This window comes from Triticum aestivum, chromosome 3A (genome assembly GCF_018294505.1).
Source record: "Triticum aestivum cultivar Chinese Spring chromosome 3A, IWGSC CS RefSeq v2.1, whole genome shotgun sequence".
NCBI lineage: Eukaryota > Viridiplantae > Streptophyta > Magnoliopsida > Poales > Poaceae > Triticum > Triticum aestivum.
In genome coordinates this window covers 260,281,441-260,301,976 of record NC_057800.1, presented here as the reverse complement: position 1 = coordinate 260,301,976, position 20,536 = coordinate 260,281,441, and positions in this window count along the sequence as shown.

Genomic DNA, 20,536 nt, shown 5'->3' with positions numbered 1-20,536 from the left:
GCAAGATGACATGATATAGAGGGATAAACTCAAGCAATATGATATAAACCTCATCTTTTTATCCTCAATGGCAACAATATAATACATGCCTTGCTGCCCCTACTGTCACTGGGAAAGGACACCGCAAGATTGAACCCAAAGCTAAGCACTTCTCCCATTGCAAGAAAGATCAATCTAGTAGGCCAAACCAAACTGATATTTCAAAGAGACTTGCAAAGATAGCAAATCATGCATATAAGAATTCAGAGAAGAATCAAATATTATTCATAGACAATCTTAATCATCCCGGGTTAATAGGTTAGTCCCAAAAATAATATAAAAGTGCATATTAAAGCCCATTAAACATCAAAAAGAGATAATATAATAGCATGGAACAATCAAAAATTATAGATACATTGGAGATGTATCAACATCCCCAAGCTTAATTACTGCTCGTCCTCAAGTAGGTAAATGATAAAAACAAATTTTTTGATGTGGAATGCTTCCTAATATAATTATCAATGTAATTTTCTTTATTGTGGCATGAATGTTCAGATCCGAAAGATTCAAGACAGAATTTTAATATTGACATAAAAACAATAATACTTCAAGCATACTAACCAAGCAATCATGTCTTCTCAAAATAACATGGCCAAAGAAAGTTATCCCTACAAAATCATATAGTCTAGCTATGCTCTATCTTCATCACACAAAATATTTAAATCATGCACAACCCCGATGAAAAGCCAAGAAATTGTTTCATACTTTTGATATTCTCAAACTTTTTCAATCTTCACGCAATGCATGAGCGTGAGCCATGGACATAGCACTATAGGTGGAATAGGATGGTGGTTGTGCAGATGACAAAAAGGTGAAGATAGTCTCACATCAACTAGGTGTATCAACGGGCTATGGAGATGCCCATCAATAGATATCAATGTGAGTGAGTAGGGATTGCCATGCAACGGATGCACTGGAGCTATAAGTGTATGAAAGCTCAATAAAAGAAACTAAGAGGGTGTGCATCCAACTCGCTTGCTCACGAAGACCTAGGCCATTTTGAGGGAGCCCATCATTGGAATATACAAGCCCAGTTCTCTAATGAAAAATTCCCACTAGTATATGAAAGTGACAAAATAGGAGACTCTCTATCATGAAGATCATGGTGCTACTTTGAAGCACAAGTGTGGAAAAAGGATAGTAGCATTGCCCTTCTCTCTTTTCTCTCATTTTTTTATTTGGGCATTTCTCTCTTTTTTATGGCCTCTTTTTCTCATCCGGAATCTCATCCCGACTTGTGGGGGAATCATAGTCTCCATCATCCTTTCCTCACTGGGACAATGATCTAATAATGATGATCATCACACTTTTATTTACTTACAACTCAAGAATTACAACTCGATACTTAGAACAAAATATGACTCTATGTGAATGCCTCTGGCGGTGTACCGGGATATGCAATGAATCAAGAGTGACATGTACGAAAGAATTATGAACGGTGGCTTTGCCACAAATACGATGTCAACTACATGATCATGCAGAGCAATATGGCAATGATGAAGCGTGTCATAATAAACGGAACGGTGGAAAGTTGCATGGCAATATATCTCGGAATGGCTATGGAAATGCCATAATAGGTAGGTATGGTGGCTGTTTTGAGGAAGGTATATGGTGGGTTTATAGTACCGGCGAAAGTTGCGCGGTGCTAGGGAGGCTAGCAATGGTGGAAGGGTAAGAGTGCGTATAATCCATGGACTCAACATTAGTCATAAAGAACTCACATACTTATTGCAAAAATCTATTAGTTATCGAAACAAAGTACTACGCGCATGCTCCTAGGGGGATAGATTGGTAGGAAAAGACCATCGCTCGTCCCCGACCGCCACTCATAAGGACAACAATCAATAAATAAATCATGCTCCGACTTCATCACATAACGGTTCACCATATGCGCATGCTACGAGAATCACAAACTTTAACAGAAGTATCTCTCAAATTCACAACTACTCAACTAGCATGACTCTAATATTAGCATCTTCATATCTCAAAAAAATCATCAAGTATCAAACTTCTCATAGTATTCAATGCACTTTATATGAAAGTTTTTATTATACCCATCTTGGATGTCTATCATATTAGGACTAATTTCATAACCAAAGCAAATTACCATGCTGTTCTAAAGGACTCTCAAAATAACATAAGTGAAGCATGATAGATCAATAATTTTTATAAAATAAAACCACCACCGTGCTCTAAAAAGATATAAGTGAAGCACTAGAGCAAAATTATCTAGCTCAAAAGATATAAGTGAAGCACATAGAGTATTCTAATAAATCCCGATTCATGTGTGTCTCTCCAAAAGGGTGTGTACAGCAAGGATAATTGTGGTAAACTAAAAAGCAAATACTCAAATCATACAAGACGCTCCAAGCAAAACACATATCATGTGGTGAATAAAAATATAGCCTCAAATAAAGTTACCGATAGATGAAGACAAAAGAGGGGATGCCTTCTGGGGCATCCCCAAGCTTAGGCTTTTGGTTGTCCTTGAATTTTACCTTGGGGTGCCTTGGGCACCCCAAGCTTAGGCTCTTGCCACTCCTTATTCGAAAATCCATCAAATCTTTACCCAAAAACTTGAAAACTTCACAACACAAAACTCAACAGAAAATCTCATGAGCTTCGTTAGTATAAGAAAACAAACCACCACTTTAAGGTACTGTAATCAACTCATTCTTTATTTATATAGGTGTTAAACCTACTGTATTCCAACTTCTCTATGGTTCATACCCCCCGATACTAGCCATAGATTCATCAAAATTAGCAAACAACACACGAAAAACAGAATCTGTCAAAAACAGAACAATCTGTAGGTTTCGAATACTTCTGTAACTCCAAAAATCATGATAAATTCGCGCGTCCAAAATAATTTGTATATTGATCTAATGCAGTTGTAATCAGTATTTTATCGCTCTCTGGTAAAAAATGAAAATTATTCTCGTGAGCGCAAAGTTTCTGTTTTTTACAGCAAGATCAAATAACAATCACCCAAGAAGATCCTAAAGGCTTTACTTGGCACAAACATTAATTAAAACATAAAAAACACAATCATAACAGAGGATAGATGATTTATTTATTACTAAAAAGGAACAAAAAGCAAGGAACAAAAATAAAATTGGGTTGCCTCCCAACAAGCGCTATCGTTTAACGCCCCTAGCTAGGCATTGATAATTTCAATGATGCTCGCATGAAAGACAAGAATTGAAGCACAAAAGAGAGCATCATAAAACACGTGACAAACACATATAAGTCTAACATACTTCCTATGCATAGGCATCTTATAGGCAAATAAATTATCATAGCAAGCAAAAACTAGCATATGCAAGAAAGTGGAAAGAAACAATAGCAATCTCAACATAACGAGAGGTAATTTAGTAGCATGAAAAATTCTACAATCATATTTTCCTCTCACATAATAATTACATGTGGGATAATAAGAAAATTCAAAAAAATATCTATCACATAAAATATTTTCAACACGATCCACATGCATGCGAAGTTGACACTCTTCCAAAATAGTGGGATTAACATTAACTAAAGTCATGACCTCTCCAAACCCACTTTTATCAAAAATTTCATAAGATTGAACATTCTCCAAATATGTGGGATCTGAAGTTGACACTCTTCCAAACCCACTTCCAATAATATTGCAAACACTATTATCAATCTCATATTCATCATGGGGCTTAAATAAATTTTCAAGATCATAAGAATAGTCACCCCAATCATGATCATTACAACAAGTAGAGGACATAGCAAAACCATCATCCCCAAGCTTAGGGTTTTGCATATTATTAGCACAATTTACATCAATAGAATTTATAATAAAATCATTGCAATCATGCTTTTTATTCAAAGATCTATCATGAATCGCTTCATAAAGTAATTCATCACACTTTTTAGATTCACGAATTTCAAGCAAAACCTCATAAAGATAATCAAGTGCACTCAACTCACCAGCAATAGGTTCATCATAATTGGATCTCTTAAAGAGATTAGAAAGTGGGTGAGGATCCATAAATTTTTAGCAACTGAAGATGCAAGCAAAAAGAAGGTACATGGTAACACAAGCAGACAAAAGATCGAATGAAAGTGGGGCGAATAAAACGGCAAAGGTGAAGTGGGGGAGACGAGAGGCGAATGGCAAATAATGTAATGCGAGGGAGAAGAGTTTGTGATGGGTACTTGGTATGTCTTGACTTGGCATAGATCTCCCAGGCAACGAGGATAGAAATCGGCAAGTTGACGGGAGATCAAATCTTGACTTGACTTGGTGTAAACCTCCCCGACAACGGTGCCAAAAATCCTTCTTGCTGCCTCTTGAGCATGCGTTGGTTTTCCCTTGAAGAGGAAAGGGTGATGCAGCAAAGTAGCGTAAGTATTTCCCTCAGTTTTTGAGAACTAAGGTATCAATCCAGTAGGAGACTACACGCAAGTCTCCTAGTACCTACACAAACAAACAAGAACCTCACAACCAACGTGATAAAGGGGTTGTCAATCCCTTCACGGTCACTTAGAAAGTGGGATCTGATAAAGATAATAAGATAAATATTTTTGGTATTTTTGTTGTATAGATTGAAAAGTAAAGATTGCAAAATAAATAGTAAACTAGAATTGTAGATCGGAAACTTATATGATGTAAAATAGACCCGGGGGCCATAGGTTTCACTAGTGGCTTCTCTCAAGATAGCATATATTATGGTGGGTGAACAAATTACTGCCGAGCAATTGATAGAAAAGCGCATAGTTATGATGATATCTAGGCATGATCATGAACATAGGCATCACGTCCGTGTTAAGTAGACCGAAACGATTCTGCATCTACTACTATTACTCCACACATCGACCGCTATCCGGCATGCATCTAGAGTATTAAGTTCATAAGAATAGAGTAACGCATTAGGCAAGATGACATGATGTAGAGGGATAAACTCAAGCAATGTGATATAAACCCCATATTTTTATCCTCGATGGCAACAATACAATACGTGCCTTGCTGCCCCTACTATCACTGGGAAAGGACACCGCAAGATTGAACCCAAAGCTAAGCAGTTATCCCATTGCAAGAAAGATCAATCTAGTAGGCCAAACCAAACTGATAATTCGAAGATACTTGCAAAGATATCAAATCATGCATATAAGAATTCAGAGAAGAATCAAATATTGTTTATAGATAATCTTAATCATAAACCAACAATTCATCGGATCTCGGCAAACACACCGCAAAAAGATCTACATCGAATAGATATCCAAGAACATCAAGGAGAACTTTGTATTGAGATCCAAAGAGAGAGAAGAAGCCATCTAGCTAATAACTATGGACCCGAAGGTCTGTGGTAAAGTACTCAAACATCATTGGAGAGGCTATGGTGTTGATGTAGAAGCCCTCCGTGATCAATTCCCCCTCCGGCAGATCGCCGAAAAAGGCCCCCAGATGGGATCTCACGGATACAAAAGGTTGCGGCGGTGGAAAAGTGGTTTCGTGGCTCCCCTGGATGTTTTTGGGGTATAAGAGTATATATAGGCGAAGGAAGTAGGTCGGTGGAGCTACGAGGGGCCCACGGGGGTGGGGGGCACGCCGCCCTACCTCGTGGCCGCCTCATTGCTTCATTGACCTCCACTCTAAGTCTCCTGAATTGTGTTTGTTCCAAAAATATCCTCGCGAAGGTTTCATTCTGTTTGGATTCCGTTTGATATTCCGTTTGTGCGAAACATTGAAATAGGCAAAAAACAGCAACTGGCACTGGGCCTCCGGTTAATAGGTTACTCCCAGAAATAAATTGCACATTAAAGCCCATTAAACATGAAAAATAGATAATATAATAGCATGGAACAATCAAAACTTTTAGATACACTGGAGATGTATCAGAGCACAGCTAGACCCGATGGTCGACACCACATTACGCGTGTTCCTGCGCTAGAACTGGGACGTATTCGCCTGGCACCCTTCTGATATGCCAGGAATCCCACGCAGATTGGCCGAACACAACCTAAATATATTAAAGGGATACAAGCTGGTCAAGCAAAGACTGCAGCGCTTTTCCGAACCCAAACGAAAAGCTATGGGGGAGGAGCTAGCCAAGTTAATTGAGGCAGGGTTCATCAGAGAAATAAAACACCCAGACTAGCTAGCAAACCTGGTGATGGTACCAAAGAAGGATAAATCCTGGCGCATGTGTGTCAACTTCAAAGACCTCAATAAGGCCTGCCCCAAGGACCCCTTCCCCCTCCCCGCATCGATCAGATCATTGACGCTACCACAGGACACGACTCACTGTGTTTCCGCGACGCATACTCTGGATACCATCAAATCAAAATGAAGGAATCTGATCAAGACACAACAGCATTCATTACCCCATACGGGCCTTTCTGCTTTAACACTATGCCCTTCGGGCTGAAAAACGCCGGTGCCACCTACCAACGCATGATTCGAACATGCCTGGAGAAACAAATCGGCAAGACGGTTGAAGCATATGTGGATGACGTCGTCATCAAAACTAAGCATGTCGAGTCACTAGTAGATGACCTGCATCTCACATTCGACAACCTCCGTACATATGACATCAAGCTCAATCCGGAAAAGTGTGTCTTCGACGTCCCCGCCGGAAAACTGTTGGGCTTCATCGTTTCCAATAGAGGAATTGAGGCAAACCCAGCCAAAATCTGGGCTTTTTTCACAATTGGCTACACCAACAGGCCTGAAATAGGTCCAAAAACTAGCAGGGTGCGTGGCAGCCTTGAGCCGCTTTATCTCCAGATTAGGAGAAAAGGCGTTGCCACTCTATCGCCTGCTCCAATGCACCGATCACTTTGTGTGGACGGATGCTGCAATAGTCGGGCTGGAGGAAATGAAAACTTTGCTAGCAAGCAATCCCATCCTGGCCACACCAAACGTCGGTGAACCAATGCTGCTTTACATATCAGCAACTCACCAGGTGGTGAGTGCGGTGCTCGTTGTCGAACAAGAAGAGGAAGGACATAAATTCTCACTCCAGAAACCAGTATATTACGTATCAACGGTCCTCACACCATGCAAAACCCGATACCCGCATTATCAGAAGATAGCATATGCGGTCTTTATGGCATCCTGCAAGCTACGACACTACTTCCAAGAATGCTCAATCACGGTGGCTTCTGAAGTACCACTCAACGATATTATAAACAACCGGGACGCCACCGACAGGATTGCCAAATGGACTATTGAGCTCCTACCATTTGAAATAACATACAAACCATGCCGATCCATTAAATCTCAGGTGTTGGCTGACTTCGTCGCCGAATGGACTGAGGCCGAACTCCCAAATGGGAGGGTCCCTTCATTATAGATGAAGTTCTCACTAGAGGAGCCTATCGTCTTCGCAACGCTTCAGACAATCGCTTGGAGCCAAACCCATGGACGCTGCAAGGCTCCGAAGATTCTACGCCTAAGTCCGCACATACCCTTTTTTCTCGTTCTGTCTTTTCTCCCTTTTTACAATTTTTCCTTTTTTGCGTCATTTCTATACGACTTCTAAGTTTGTGTTCGGATAAACCGTACAACTGAAGGGTAGACATCCTCAAATGTACTTACCCCACAATACCTTGGGGCTTCTTTTCACAAGAAGCTTATTCTTGTTATTATTTTTCGAGCGTCAAGCTCATCATATATATATGTGTCATCTATCCATATATGTCCTTTATTCACCATTATATGCACCTTTATGACTTAAGTTTTTGCCAAGCTGGGTTGCCTGGATCCTGTGCTTATGCCCTACATTCTTGTTTGTTTGGCTAGGGCATAAAGGGAGCACCTCTGCGATTGTTACAGCCGGGTCATCCGAACTTGTACCTCAGACTGGGTGAAGCTGAAAGCTAGCGTTCTTAAGGGAATGATTGGTCGGTGAGCAAAAGACGAACTGCCCTCGTGGCACTACAAAAGCCCCAGAGTATAAACGCGTACTGTGATTTCTTAGCATCACAACCTCGGTATGCACAAATAACCGCATACTAGCCCAGGGAAAGGAACCCTTAATGGAACTATTCTCTTTGGAAGATATTTCTTACAATAAAATGTAATATAACGTAACTCCCCGAATACAACTTGTCTGTTCAAGCAATGATGACCGAGCTGCCTGGTTTCCAAATATACTCTGGTGTTTACCTATGGTATAGTATTCGGAAACACTCCTAACCTTGGATCTTCGGAGGTCGAAGAAGAAAGTCTGCCATGACAATCGTTTTACAAACTCGGTTGGAGATAAGTTTGTTGACAAAATTACATTGTTACTTAGACTCAAAAACTTCTTCTTCCTCTAGACCCTCTAGCAGGTTGTCTAGTTTACAATCTTGTTGGGAGAACTTGGCGGCCACCTTCACTTGGTCGTACACCAGGCTGACCGGAATTTCCTGTCCATCGGATCCTCAAGGTCCGACCCGGGCCATATGATTGGGATCAAGTCTGGTGTACCATATTTTTACCATGGCACAGGCTTCCCAAGCACCTTCTTGGCATGTCGATATCTTCCATAGCCCAAAACAGCGCCGAGCTCCCTTGAATAAATCCACAAGGTCCTCCATACTTCCTGGAGGAGAATCGGCTAGCTATAAAGCCTTAGCAATGCTTCTCATCGCCTCCTGTGCTCGTTCATGCACCTTGGACAGCTCTTGTAGCAGTTCGCCTTGAAATCCGGACACCTCTTCTTCGGGCCGCCCAGTCAACACACCTCCAGACATAAAACTTGTTTGGATTCGCATCAGCGAACTATATGACAATAAGTTAAAGGACATACTGAATATGCCGCCTCTCAGCTTTTTGTTCTCCTTCAAGGCGTCTGCTAATTGGGATCGCACATCTTTCAGCTCTTCGCCGAGCTGGGTGTTGGCGTCCTACAGCTTGTTCTTCTCATCCCTAGTCCGTGTTAGTACACACTGACTAGCGGCCTCTTGCCTTTCGGCATGTTCTTTGTCCGCCTGGGCGGCCTTCAGCTTCTCCTCCAGCTGCGTCGCCGATCCTGCCATTGTAAAATGAAACTATGGTCATTGGCACACACAAGACTGGCACATGATTATCTTTCCGGACGGAAGGGAACATTACCAACCGGTGCCTCCTTGAATTTCTCCAGTTCGGCAGTAGCAGTAGTCAGCTGTGTCTGACACTGCTCCAGCTCCCGAGATGGCACATTGTTCTTCTCCGTGAGTACCTGATTACACATAGATCCTTAAAATCAGTTGCTTCAACTGTTTTCAAGTCGCAGGGGCTACTGGTATATGGCTATTAAATCTACTCGAAATGATCTTACTCGCATATCCTTTGAAAGTTGGCGAGTGGCCCCGGCAAGCCCATCCCGAGCAGCTCGGATGTATGCGTCTGAAGAACTAAAGGCATCAAATGCCTCTTCAGTAAAGGTAGGATTGCGCATGGCGGCCCTCCAGCGTCAATGGTTCATAGCACTCTCCACCTCGGAGTTGGCGACAGATACATTATCTGAATCATCGGAAAGAGGACAATCCGGCATGGCACCCGTATCGACTCTCGCCCTAGAGGCAAGGTACGGGGTCGGATTGATGGGCGTATGTCCGACGAGGTCTCCAGATATAGTCCAGTGAGTGCTCTTCCTGGAATATGTGAAAGAGAAAAACATCACAATTTGACATGTTTGCCACAGGGTGTATCAAAAGATGTACCTTTTCGATGAAGGTCGGAGCTTGGAAGAATCGCCGTGCACCTTTGTTTTTGAAGATCCACCTCGTGTCGACGTACCCTTCTTAAGGGACGACCCCGATGAGGCATGGCGAGACGAGTGCCGCCCCTTTTAAAAAAACACAAGACATTACAGTGGGTAAACCGCAGTAAGAAAACTCTTTTTGAGGAAACACCTTCAGGGTACTTACGTGGGAGGAAGGGAGAAGGCCGGGGTAATCAGCTATAATGGCCACTTCCGTGCCATCATAACTCATTTGATAGAAAACCCCCTCCTTGAGCTCTACGGATATGTCCGGATCCTCTTCGAATCCGGGATCCAGGTCCCGATTATGGTCCTCCGGCTGCGGGGCGGGGCTATAAATATCCGCGACAACTAACCTCCATTCCTGTCAAGAAATGGTGGGGTTGAGTTCGGCGAGGTACGACTTGGGAGGAACATTAAGTAAAATTACTGAGCGAAGGCTTACCCAGCTAGGAGGATTGTACATGGAAAAGCCATCTTGGCACTTAAGACGAGTGAATTCCTCTTTCTCCCCCTTAAAAAGGTCAGCCAGCATGGCAGTCAAGGCGACGAAGTTGTCCGGACCCTTACGTCCGCATCGTGATGCGTCGTCTTCTCCGTTGTAGTGCCACATGGGGAGTCCTCTGGATTGGAGTGGCTGAACTCCCCGCATTATTGAAATCGCCATTACCTCAATAATGGATAGTCCGAATTGGGTGAGTGTCTTAATCTTGTCCAATAGCATCTGAACCTCCGCACTATCTTCCTCCTCGTGGCTTCGGGGGCGCTTCCTTAACGGAGCATTGGAAAATGCGGGTAGGCCTCGTCGGATTGGATCAGATAGTACGACATCTTCAATATAAAACCACTCTGAGGGCCACTCTTCGGATACCTTCTTTGGGGTGCCAAATAGGTATCCTGTCCTGGCTATGCGCCACACTTCGGTGCCACCCACCTCGAATATGGATCCCTTTTGGGAGCGAGGGACGAGGCAGAAAAGCTTCCTCCATAATTCAAAATGGGCCTCACAGCCTAGGAACAGCTCGCAAAGAGCGACGAAGCCCGCGATGTGCAGAATAGAGCCTAGCGTAAGGTTGTGTAGTTGGATGCCATAGTACTCCAGGAGACCTCGAAGGAAAGGATGGATTGGAAATCCGACACCCCTTAATAAAAAGGAAACGAAGCACACTCACTCCCCTTCTGAAGGGTTTGGGAAATTTTCCGCCAGGACTTCGCCACTAAAGGAGGTTAATCCTACCCGAATGAGGACTAGATCCGCAAGGGGAGATATCCCTGCATCTGGAGCTTGGTGAGCTGGGCATGGGATACAGAACAACTCTCCCAATTGCCTTATTGCGGACTGTGGGGGCGGGAAGAAGAACTGGGAGCGCTGGCCATGTTTGCGTGGTTTCTTGTGACAAGCTCTAAGGATTTTCCACCTGGTGTGGAATGGCATCTGAGATTCAATCTCTTTAAATAGACGCTTTCCTTGCACGGCTCGGGTGTTATGTGTAAAAATGCTTGGACCCTTCATATTCATCTGACACGTGGGAGTTGGAGCGGCGATGGTGCAGAAGCCGAAGGATATAACATTTAATGTAAAGCCGAAGACCGAAGACCGAAGATGTAGATCCGAATACTGTCCTTTGGTTCAGATGCTTTAAAAATTCGGAGGAGGAACCCACCTTGGAATGCAGAAGACAATCTGTGCGCCGGACACATCATCATTGAAGGCTGGTCCATGGGCTACTGAGGGAGTCCTGGATTACGGGGTCCTCGGGCATCCGGGCTATAGAACATGGGCTGGACTAACGGGTCGTGAAGATACAAGATAGAAGACTTTCCCCCGTGTCTGGATGGGACTCTCCTTGGCGTGGAAGGAAAGCTTAGCGTGCGGATATGAAGATTCCTTTCTCTGTAAACCGACTTTGTACAAACCCTAGCCCCCTCTGGTGTCTATATAAACCGGAGGATTTAGTCCGTAGAGGCAATCATAATCATAATCATATAGGCTAGACAATTAGGTTTTAGCCATTATGATCTCGTGGTAGATCAACTCTTGTAATCGCTATACTCATCAAAGTCAATCAACCAGGATGTAGGGTATCACCTCCATCAAGAGGGACCGAACCTGGGTAAACATCGTGTCCCTTGTCTCCTATTACCATTGATACTTAGACACACAGTTCGGGACCCCCTACCCGAGATCTGCCGATTTTGGCACCGACACTTGGTTCTCGAGAAGCTCAGGGAACATCGGTTACATGCCAAGTTAAGCAAATGTGAGTTTTGGTTGAAGGAAGTCAGATTTCTTGGACATGTTATATCTGGAGAAGGTATAGCAGTAGACCCTACGAAGGTCCAGTCTATCACCGAATGGTTGGCACCCACCTCAGTTGGAGAGATACACAGTTTCCTTGGACTCACAAGATACTATTGGAGATTCACTGATTTTTTTCCAAGATTGCGAAACCCATGACGAAGTTATTGAAGAAGGACACCAAGTTCAAATGGACCGAAGAGTGCGAGGCCAGTTTTCAGGAGTTGAAGAAACGTTTGGTTACAGCCCCAGTACTAATTCTCCCGTATATACACAAGGATTTCCAAGTATATTGTGACGCTTCTCGCCAGGGACTTGGAGGTGTTCTTATGCAAGAAGGGAGAGTTGTTTCATATGCCTCACGACAGCTTTGACCTCATGTGTTGAATTATGCCACGCATGACTTGGAGTTAGCAGCCGTAGTGCATGCACTCAAGACCTGGAGACATTTTCTTATTGGAAGCCGTTGTGATGTATACATGGATCATAGGAGTTTGAAGTACATCTTCACATAGAAGGAGTTGAACCTCAGGCAGAGGAGGTGGTTGGAGCTCATAAAGGATTATGACATGAAACTGCATTATCATCCAGGGAAGGCCAATGTTGTAGCAAACGCGTTGAGCCGCAAGAGTTATGTGAACACCCTCATAACTGGAGGATTACCTCAGGAGTTAGCCAACGATCTCAGAGAACTTCAAATGGAGATAGTTCCGAGAGGTTTTGTTGCATCATTGGAAGTTCATTGCACGTTGCTGGGAAAGATTCGAGAAGCCTAGAAGACTGATAAGGAGATTGCGGAGATAAAGTTAAAGATGAGTAAAGGAAAGGCCAAACGTTTTCGTGAGGATGAACATGAAACTTTATGGTTTGAGGACCGTATTTATGTGCCAAATGATCTAGAGATCAGGAAGTTAATACTTCAGGAAGCTCACGACTCGCCATACTTGATTCACCTAGGAAACACCCAGATGTATTTGGATTTGAAGGAACGTTTATGGTGGACAGGTATGAAGAAGGATATTGCCGAGTATGTAGCAGTATGTAATGTTCGAAATATGACTTCTTCAAAACAGCTAGGAAATAGTGGAAATTTAATTTTGAATAAAATTATATTTATTTGAACTTTTTCTAAAAAATTTATTCGGATGAATTTTATTAAATTAGGGGAAAATTTTCATTTTAGTCGAGAAAAATGTTCACATTGTCCCAAATATTAGGAGGGGATAGTGAAAATTATTTTTGGTATTTTAGGATTTTATTTTATTTTATTTTGGATTTTATTCACGGTGTTATTTAAAAAAAAACTTTTATCCGGACCGAACTAGGCCGTAGCCCAGCCGGCCCGTCAGCGCCGCCGCCTTCCCCCGCCGTGCCCGAGCCGGACTCCGCTGGAGTCCGAGCCGCCGCTGCCTCGCCCGTCGCCCCTTCCCCAAGTCGGATCCCCCTGACCCCTCTTTATAAGCCGCCGTAGCCGCCCCCTCTCCCCTCATCAGCCCCCGCCTCTGCTGCCGCTGCTGAGCCGCATCGCCGCCGCCCCGCCCCGCGTAGCCCCGCCGTCGCCGACGCCGTCGCCGAAGCCTCCGTCCCGCCTCGCCGCCGCCGCCGTTGGTTTTGTCCGACCGACTGCCGAACCGGTATAAACCGAACCTGGCCCGGTTCTTGTTTTCAATTTTTCTTTTTAAACCGGTTTATTTACTTAGGTTAGTTTAAATTAGAGATCGTTCGATCGCTTAGATCTATTAGAGAATGTTTTCGTGTGTTAGTATCTGTTAGCGAACGTACGTTCGTTAGATTTTTCTTTTAGTTTAATTTTCGGCTAGGGACCTATCCATAACTATTTTCTTTGCAGATTAGTCCCTGATCTTCAAACCTTCACTACTTTTTTCTTGTTTGTCCAAATCCAACGAAACCAATGCCAAATTCTTCGTTACGATCTCCTCTGTTCAGATAATCAACTTGAACATGTTTTTGAAAGTTTAAAATTTGGTTTCAAACAGATTTGAAATTGAACTTCTTTTGATCGTAGTTTGAGTTTCGTACCTCCGATTTGATTGATTATTTTGCAAATCGAAGCTCTTCACTTGTACTTTCTGTTCAGATCTTTTTATTGGGGTTTAAATTTGAATCTTATGCTTGAGTGCTTATGTATGCTATTGTTTGTTCACGATAGAGTACTCGGAGTGGGAAGCTTTCTACTACGAATCTCTAGGGTTTTTCGATCATCAGCAAGGAAAGTTACACTTTGATCATACCCCTTTATTACCCATTTTATGCACTAGTTTCAAACCTCAAACATTGCATGAGTAGGATTGTGAACATGTGGTTATGGGTAAGTAGTTGATGAGGTAGGAACCTATTGTCTTTTATCAACCCCAGGACTATAGGTTTGTTACATATTGCTTAGCCATACTCGTAGACGGGATTGGTATGTGAGTTTCATGCAAGTTGTGAGAGATTTTAACTAAGGCAAAGTTAAGGTGGCTACTTTAATACACATCTAGGGTGGATTGGTTGCGGGCACCTGGAGCAATCCAGTGTTGTCCTAGGATATCCCGGAGTACCCGTGTGATAATCCTATGGTATGCCACCCAAGCTCAAAGGGATCATAATATTATTCATGCTCAGAAACTTCCGTGTGCATCCACAAGCCATTATGGGCTCTGACATAGTTGAGTAAGTTGTGTGACCTCTTTCAGTGGTAGGCTAGCAGATGTAGGGTAAAGTAGGTGGTACTGTCTACCCAGAGTAAAGAGTTAATGCTTCAGAAAGACTGTCTCGATCTTCCGATCATGGATGTGGTCGAGTCTTGTGGGAAAAAGTGCGCAAACCTCTGCAGAGTGTAAAAACTAATCATGGTTAGCCATGTCCCCGGTTATGGACATCTTGAGTATCTGGTATTTGAATTATTGATTGATCTCATCACTTTACTTAATAATATTTTGTTGGGTTATTAATTATTTTGGGATTGAGTTGGAGGAACCTTCTCAATAATGACATAAACCTGGTAGTTAAATAAAATATATCCCTTTGTTGTAGGAAAAAATAGCTTTATGCAAATGATAAACTTAGAGCCTCCACCAGCCAAATATGCATGTGGTGTTAGCTTTATTGCATCATTATTCTCTATAGTGTGATCTTGCCAGCATATTCCATGTGCTGACCTACACGGCTGCAACGCATCATGTTGTAGAATTTTCAGACTAAGAGTAAGGTGTGATAGGTCGTTGTCATGCACTTAGTTTTGCCGTGGAGTTGGATGGACTCATTTATCTTTGATGCTTCTGCAAGTTATTTAGATGGCCTTCAGCCATATTATTGTAATAAGTACTCTTTTTGAGACACTCGATGTAATAAGTGTGTGATTGAACTCTGTTATAAATCCTCGAGTACTGTGTGTGTCAGCAATACCGATCCAGGGATGACACTAAAGCACAGAGACTACGGTCCATTGGGATCGGGTCGCTACACTACAGGTATCTCCGAAGGTGTTTGTTGGGTTGGCATAGATCGAGATTAGGATTTGTCACTCTGAGTATCGGAGAGGTATCTCTGGGCCCTCTCGGTAATGCACATCATAAGAAGCCTTGCAAGCAATGTGACTAATGAGTTAGTTACGGGATGATGTATTACAGGATGAGTAAAGAGATTTGCCGGTAACGAGATTGAACTAGGTATGAAGATACCGACGATCGAATCTCGGGCAAGTAACATGCCGATGACAAAGGGAATAACGTATGTTGTCATTACGGTTCGACCGATAAAGATCTTCGTAGAATATGTAGGAGCCAATATGAGCATCCAGGTTCTGCTATTGGTTATTGATAGGGGAGGTGTCTCGGTCATATCTACATAGTTCTCGAATCGTAGGGTTCGCACGCTTAACGGTCGATGACGATTTTGTATTATATGACTTATATGTTTTGGTGACCGAATGTTGTTCGCAGTCCCAGATGAGATCACAGACATGACGAGGAGTCTTGAAATGGCCGAGAGGTAAAGATTGATATATAGGACAATGGTATTCGGACACCAGAAGTGTTCCGGGAGTACCAGGTACATATCTGGTCACTGAAAAGGGGTTCCGAGTACCCCCCGACAAAGATATGGGCCAAGAGGGGAAACACATCAGCTAGCAGGGGCTGCTGCGCCCCCCATATGGGCCGCACTAGTGGGGAAAGGAAAGGGAGGAAGAGAGAAGGAAGGGTAGGGATTCAGCCTCCCCCTTCCTTCCCTCCTCCCTCCTCTTTCCTCCCCCCTCCGGTGAAAAAGGAAGGGGGGGGGGGCGAATTGGACAAGACCCCCAAGTAGGATTCCTCCTACTTGGGGCGCCCCCTTGGCTGCTCCCTCTCCCTCCCACCTATATATATATATATATATAGAGTGGCACTATTCTAATCCTGGGATTAGAATAACTATTTGGATCACGGAGCCCTATATAGGGGCGATACGATGTTCCTGAGATCCGAGAAATACACCGGACCGATACAGAAAATGTCCACCCAGCCCACCCGTTGCCCCGATCCCCTCCCTCGAACGCCGCTACCACCATCTAGATCGCATCGCCACCGCCACCCTCCCTGGATCTCGTCGCCGAGCCCCCGCCCCCCGGCCAACTCGGTCCGGTGCCCCACCCCGAACCCGCCGCTGCGGTGCAGAGCTCCGTGCCGAACCTCCCCGCCATCGGTGCCCCGTCCCACCTCTCCCGCCTCGGCCCGGAGCCCCTGCCACCAGTGCCCTGCTCGCCACCGCCCCAGTGAACACCAAGCGACGCCGATCTCCGCTCCAATAGGGCCACCACGCCAGCTTCCCCGGTCGCCGCGGCCACCCGCCAGCTTCCCCGGCCGCCGCGGCCACCCGCCACTTTCCCCGGCCGCCGCGCCTCCCACCCGCGACCCGCCCATCTCTTCCACCTCCCGACCGCTACCAGTCCACCTCTGAGCCGAACGATCCTGTAGCTGCCGTTGCCCCCAACCCCCACCGCGCCAGCCGCCGATGCGGCGACCGAGCAAACCCGGGCTGCCGCATCCCCCGAGCTCTCTCGTTGCGTCGCGGCCACCGCCTACCTGTAGCACGCCTCTGTCAACGTCGTCTCCCTGATGCGCGCCGCCACCACACGGCCCCATCCTGCCTCGCGTGACTCTCCAATAGAGCCGCCGCCATGGCCGCATCCTCCAGCTCCACCATGCCGCTACAGTCCAACGACTCCATTTGCAGCCGTTCACCACTACTGCGCGAGGTAAGATGGATCCCAACATCTTGCTCATCCCTGTCGCAACCAGCATGGTCGCAGCCATGGCTCCCTGCATGCCGCAATTGTAGCTCAACCTGCCTTGCGATGCAGACGTAGGCCTCCTCCCGTGCTGGCGAGATGTGTGCGTGCTACATGCAGAAAACAAGTAATGGCTCTGCTCTCCCGTCAGTTACCCCTCCGGCCGACCGGCCAGCTCCACCCATCTGAACTTCCTGCGGCAAACACTCGAGTTGCTTCCCCGCAGCAGTGGAGATGAGGAGACAAAAGTTCTTCTCCTGCTCGCCTTCGTTAGTGTTTGATTTGTTTGATGGCCGAAGTGGAGTGCTCAATGGTGCCTGGATTGCAAAGTGGTGAGGTGCAGTAGCACTTGGGACAACAACAGCTTCTTGCTGAAAGAAGGTGCGACACCACCCATGGAAAAAGTGGAGGAAAAAGTACAGACAAAACTAGCAGGCTAACTTGTACAGCATTGCGTTCAAAAAGCAATGTGTTCAGTGATGCATTCATGCATGTTCGTTGCCTCAAAATGTCAAACTTTACATGTAGATGCTGGTAGTTCATTCTTTAGTTCTCAGGGCACCACTAATGGCCGGTCCCTAATATCTTGATGTACCATAATCTTCTGACCATTACATTTGACATATTCGATGGAAAACTTACTGTTTCATGGCAATTCACTAAGGAAAAGAAATGTGGCAGTAAAAAATATAAAAGTATTCCAAAATAAACTAAAAAGGGAATAATCCAATTTCTATACAAATAATGTGGTATTAGTTCAAGTACATATATTTATAATAGTGCGTTGACAAAAAGAAACACACCACTAGTACCAGTTTTTTTCACATATGTTTGAAGAACTGTGGTAACCAGGAAAACAAAATACTTTTCAGATGTGAATTTTATTTTTTGAACTATGTGTGTGAATGCATGTAGCACACGAAGTGTGTGTGTAATTTTCTTGAGTTTCAATAGCTTGTGAAGTTCATGTTTCAGAAATTCATAAGTTCATGTATACCAAATACTGAAGAAAATCATCAATGAAAAAAAGGTCCGCCTAGGCCATTTCACTGACAGCAAAAAAATGCTGTGAGACAAAAAAACAAAACTTCACAAAATATAAATAGTAAGTTCGTACAAAGGTGGAAAAAAACATAATTTTTGTTTTTTAAGTTAACCATTTCTTAAAATACCTTGACGTTAAAATTTAAATAATAGTGTGCTTCAATGTTTATTACAAACATGTAGTTTCACCTATTACCATAGAATAAACAAAGAAGTTCAAAAATTAAAAATGGAGCGGTTTCAAAAAGTTTATAAAAATGGTGTTTCTACATTTTACTAAAAAATTGGCGAAGTTCAAATTGAAATAACATATAAGTTCGAATTAAAAAAACCGAGCAGTTTAAAAAGTTTCTAAACATGGATTTGCCCTTGTTTTTTTAAGATCTAGAAGTTGAAATTTAGAGAAGTGAGCGGTACGATGTTTATTATATAACTAGGACTTTTCCCTTTACTAATGAATAACACCAAGAAGTCAAAATTAAAAAATGAAGCCGTTTGATGTTTATAAAAAATCTTAGATTTTGCTCGATACTAAAGATTAAAATCAAGAAGTTCAATTTTTAAAAACGGAGTAGTTCAATGCATATTAAAAACTTAGTTTTTTCTCGTTACAAAAGAATAAAGCCAAGAAGTTCAATTTTAAAAAGCAAAGCAATTTGATATTTATTTGAAAACTCAGTTTCTTCGGTTACTAAAGAATAAGATCAATAAGATCTATTCGAAATAATGAAAAAATTCAATGTTTCTAACAAAAATCGAATTTTCACATTCCTAAAAAGCACACAAAGAAGTTGAAAAAAAGTTAGAGCGGTTTAATGTCTATAAAAACCAGATTTTTTTTCATTACTAAAGTGAAATTGGGAGAAGTTCAAATTGACAACAGACGAAAGTTCACATACTGCATGGTGTGTCTTTCATATGAGAAAATAAGAGTAAAAAGGCCAAGTCCAAAATTTTTGTTGCTAGAAGTTCAAGTGCACAGACCGGGAAAGTTCAAAAAGTTCCTCATGTTCAACAAGTTTCCACAACGGAAGCTCAAATTAAAATAATAAAATATAGTTTAGAAAAATTAATTAGAAAAAGAATGTGGAGGGGGTCCAATATTTATGAGAAAACTAGGATATTTTGATGCTAAAATAAATAAACCAAGAAGTCCAAATTATAAAAAAAGAGAAGTTTAATATTTATAAAAAACATAGATTTTCTTCATTAGTAAAGAATAAAATTAAAGAAGTTCAAATTAAAATAAGAGTAGTTTGATGTTTATGGAAAACTCAAATTCTTTCCATTTCTAGGAAAAATAAAAGTATGAGGTTCAATTTAAAAAAATATTTGATGCTTATTTGAAAACACATTTTTTTTCTAAGAATAAGACTAAGAAGTTCAATTTGAAATAACAGAGAAGTTTGAAGTATATAAAAAACTAGGGTTTGTTGCAAGCCGTTCGACCTCCAATTACATGTTTTAAAATGGCAAAAAAAATGACGTTCAACCTTCAATTGTGTGTAAATTGACATATACACAAAAATGTGACAGAAGTTCAAGGTGAAAACAGCGGGAAGTTCAACTAGTACAGGAAATGCGTTTTAGATAGGAATATAAGAATAGAAAATAAAAAGCTTAGAAAGTTTGTTGCAAGAAGTTCCTCCTGGTGACGTTCAAGATCTCTAGTGCGAGACGTCCAACCTTCAATTACATGTAAAAAACAGGCAAAAAAGAACGTTGTTTTTTCCATTTTTAAAACTACTCTCAAACGACAAAAAATTGTAACGTTTGTCTATATGAAAAAGATGCTCCTATTCATATGCTTTCCAACGATATATTATACATTCCGATGTACAGTTTAAAAGTTTCATGTATACCAATTAAAACACATTTTTGTGTAATGAAAAAATTATTTTGAACCGTCACAAGTATGAAAAAATGATAAACGCGGGAAAGTTGCGTGTTTTCAACAGCTTTTCATTGATATATCATTTGCTCAATTCTGGTAAGTGGTTGGGGAGTTACGGGTAAAAAATAACACGTGAAAAATAGAGTGAAGTTCAAAAAGAACTGATCCAGAAGTTCAATCTCTTCACGAAGTGCTTTTTCGAAGACTCTATTATTTCGATGAAGGCAGAACGCGTGATCTCAGAAGTTAAGATCGATAACTGCCAGAAGTTCACGTAGTACACAGTG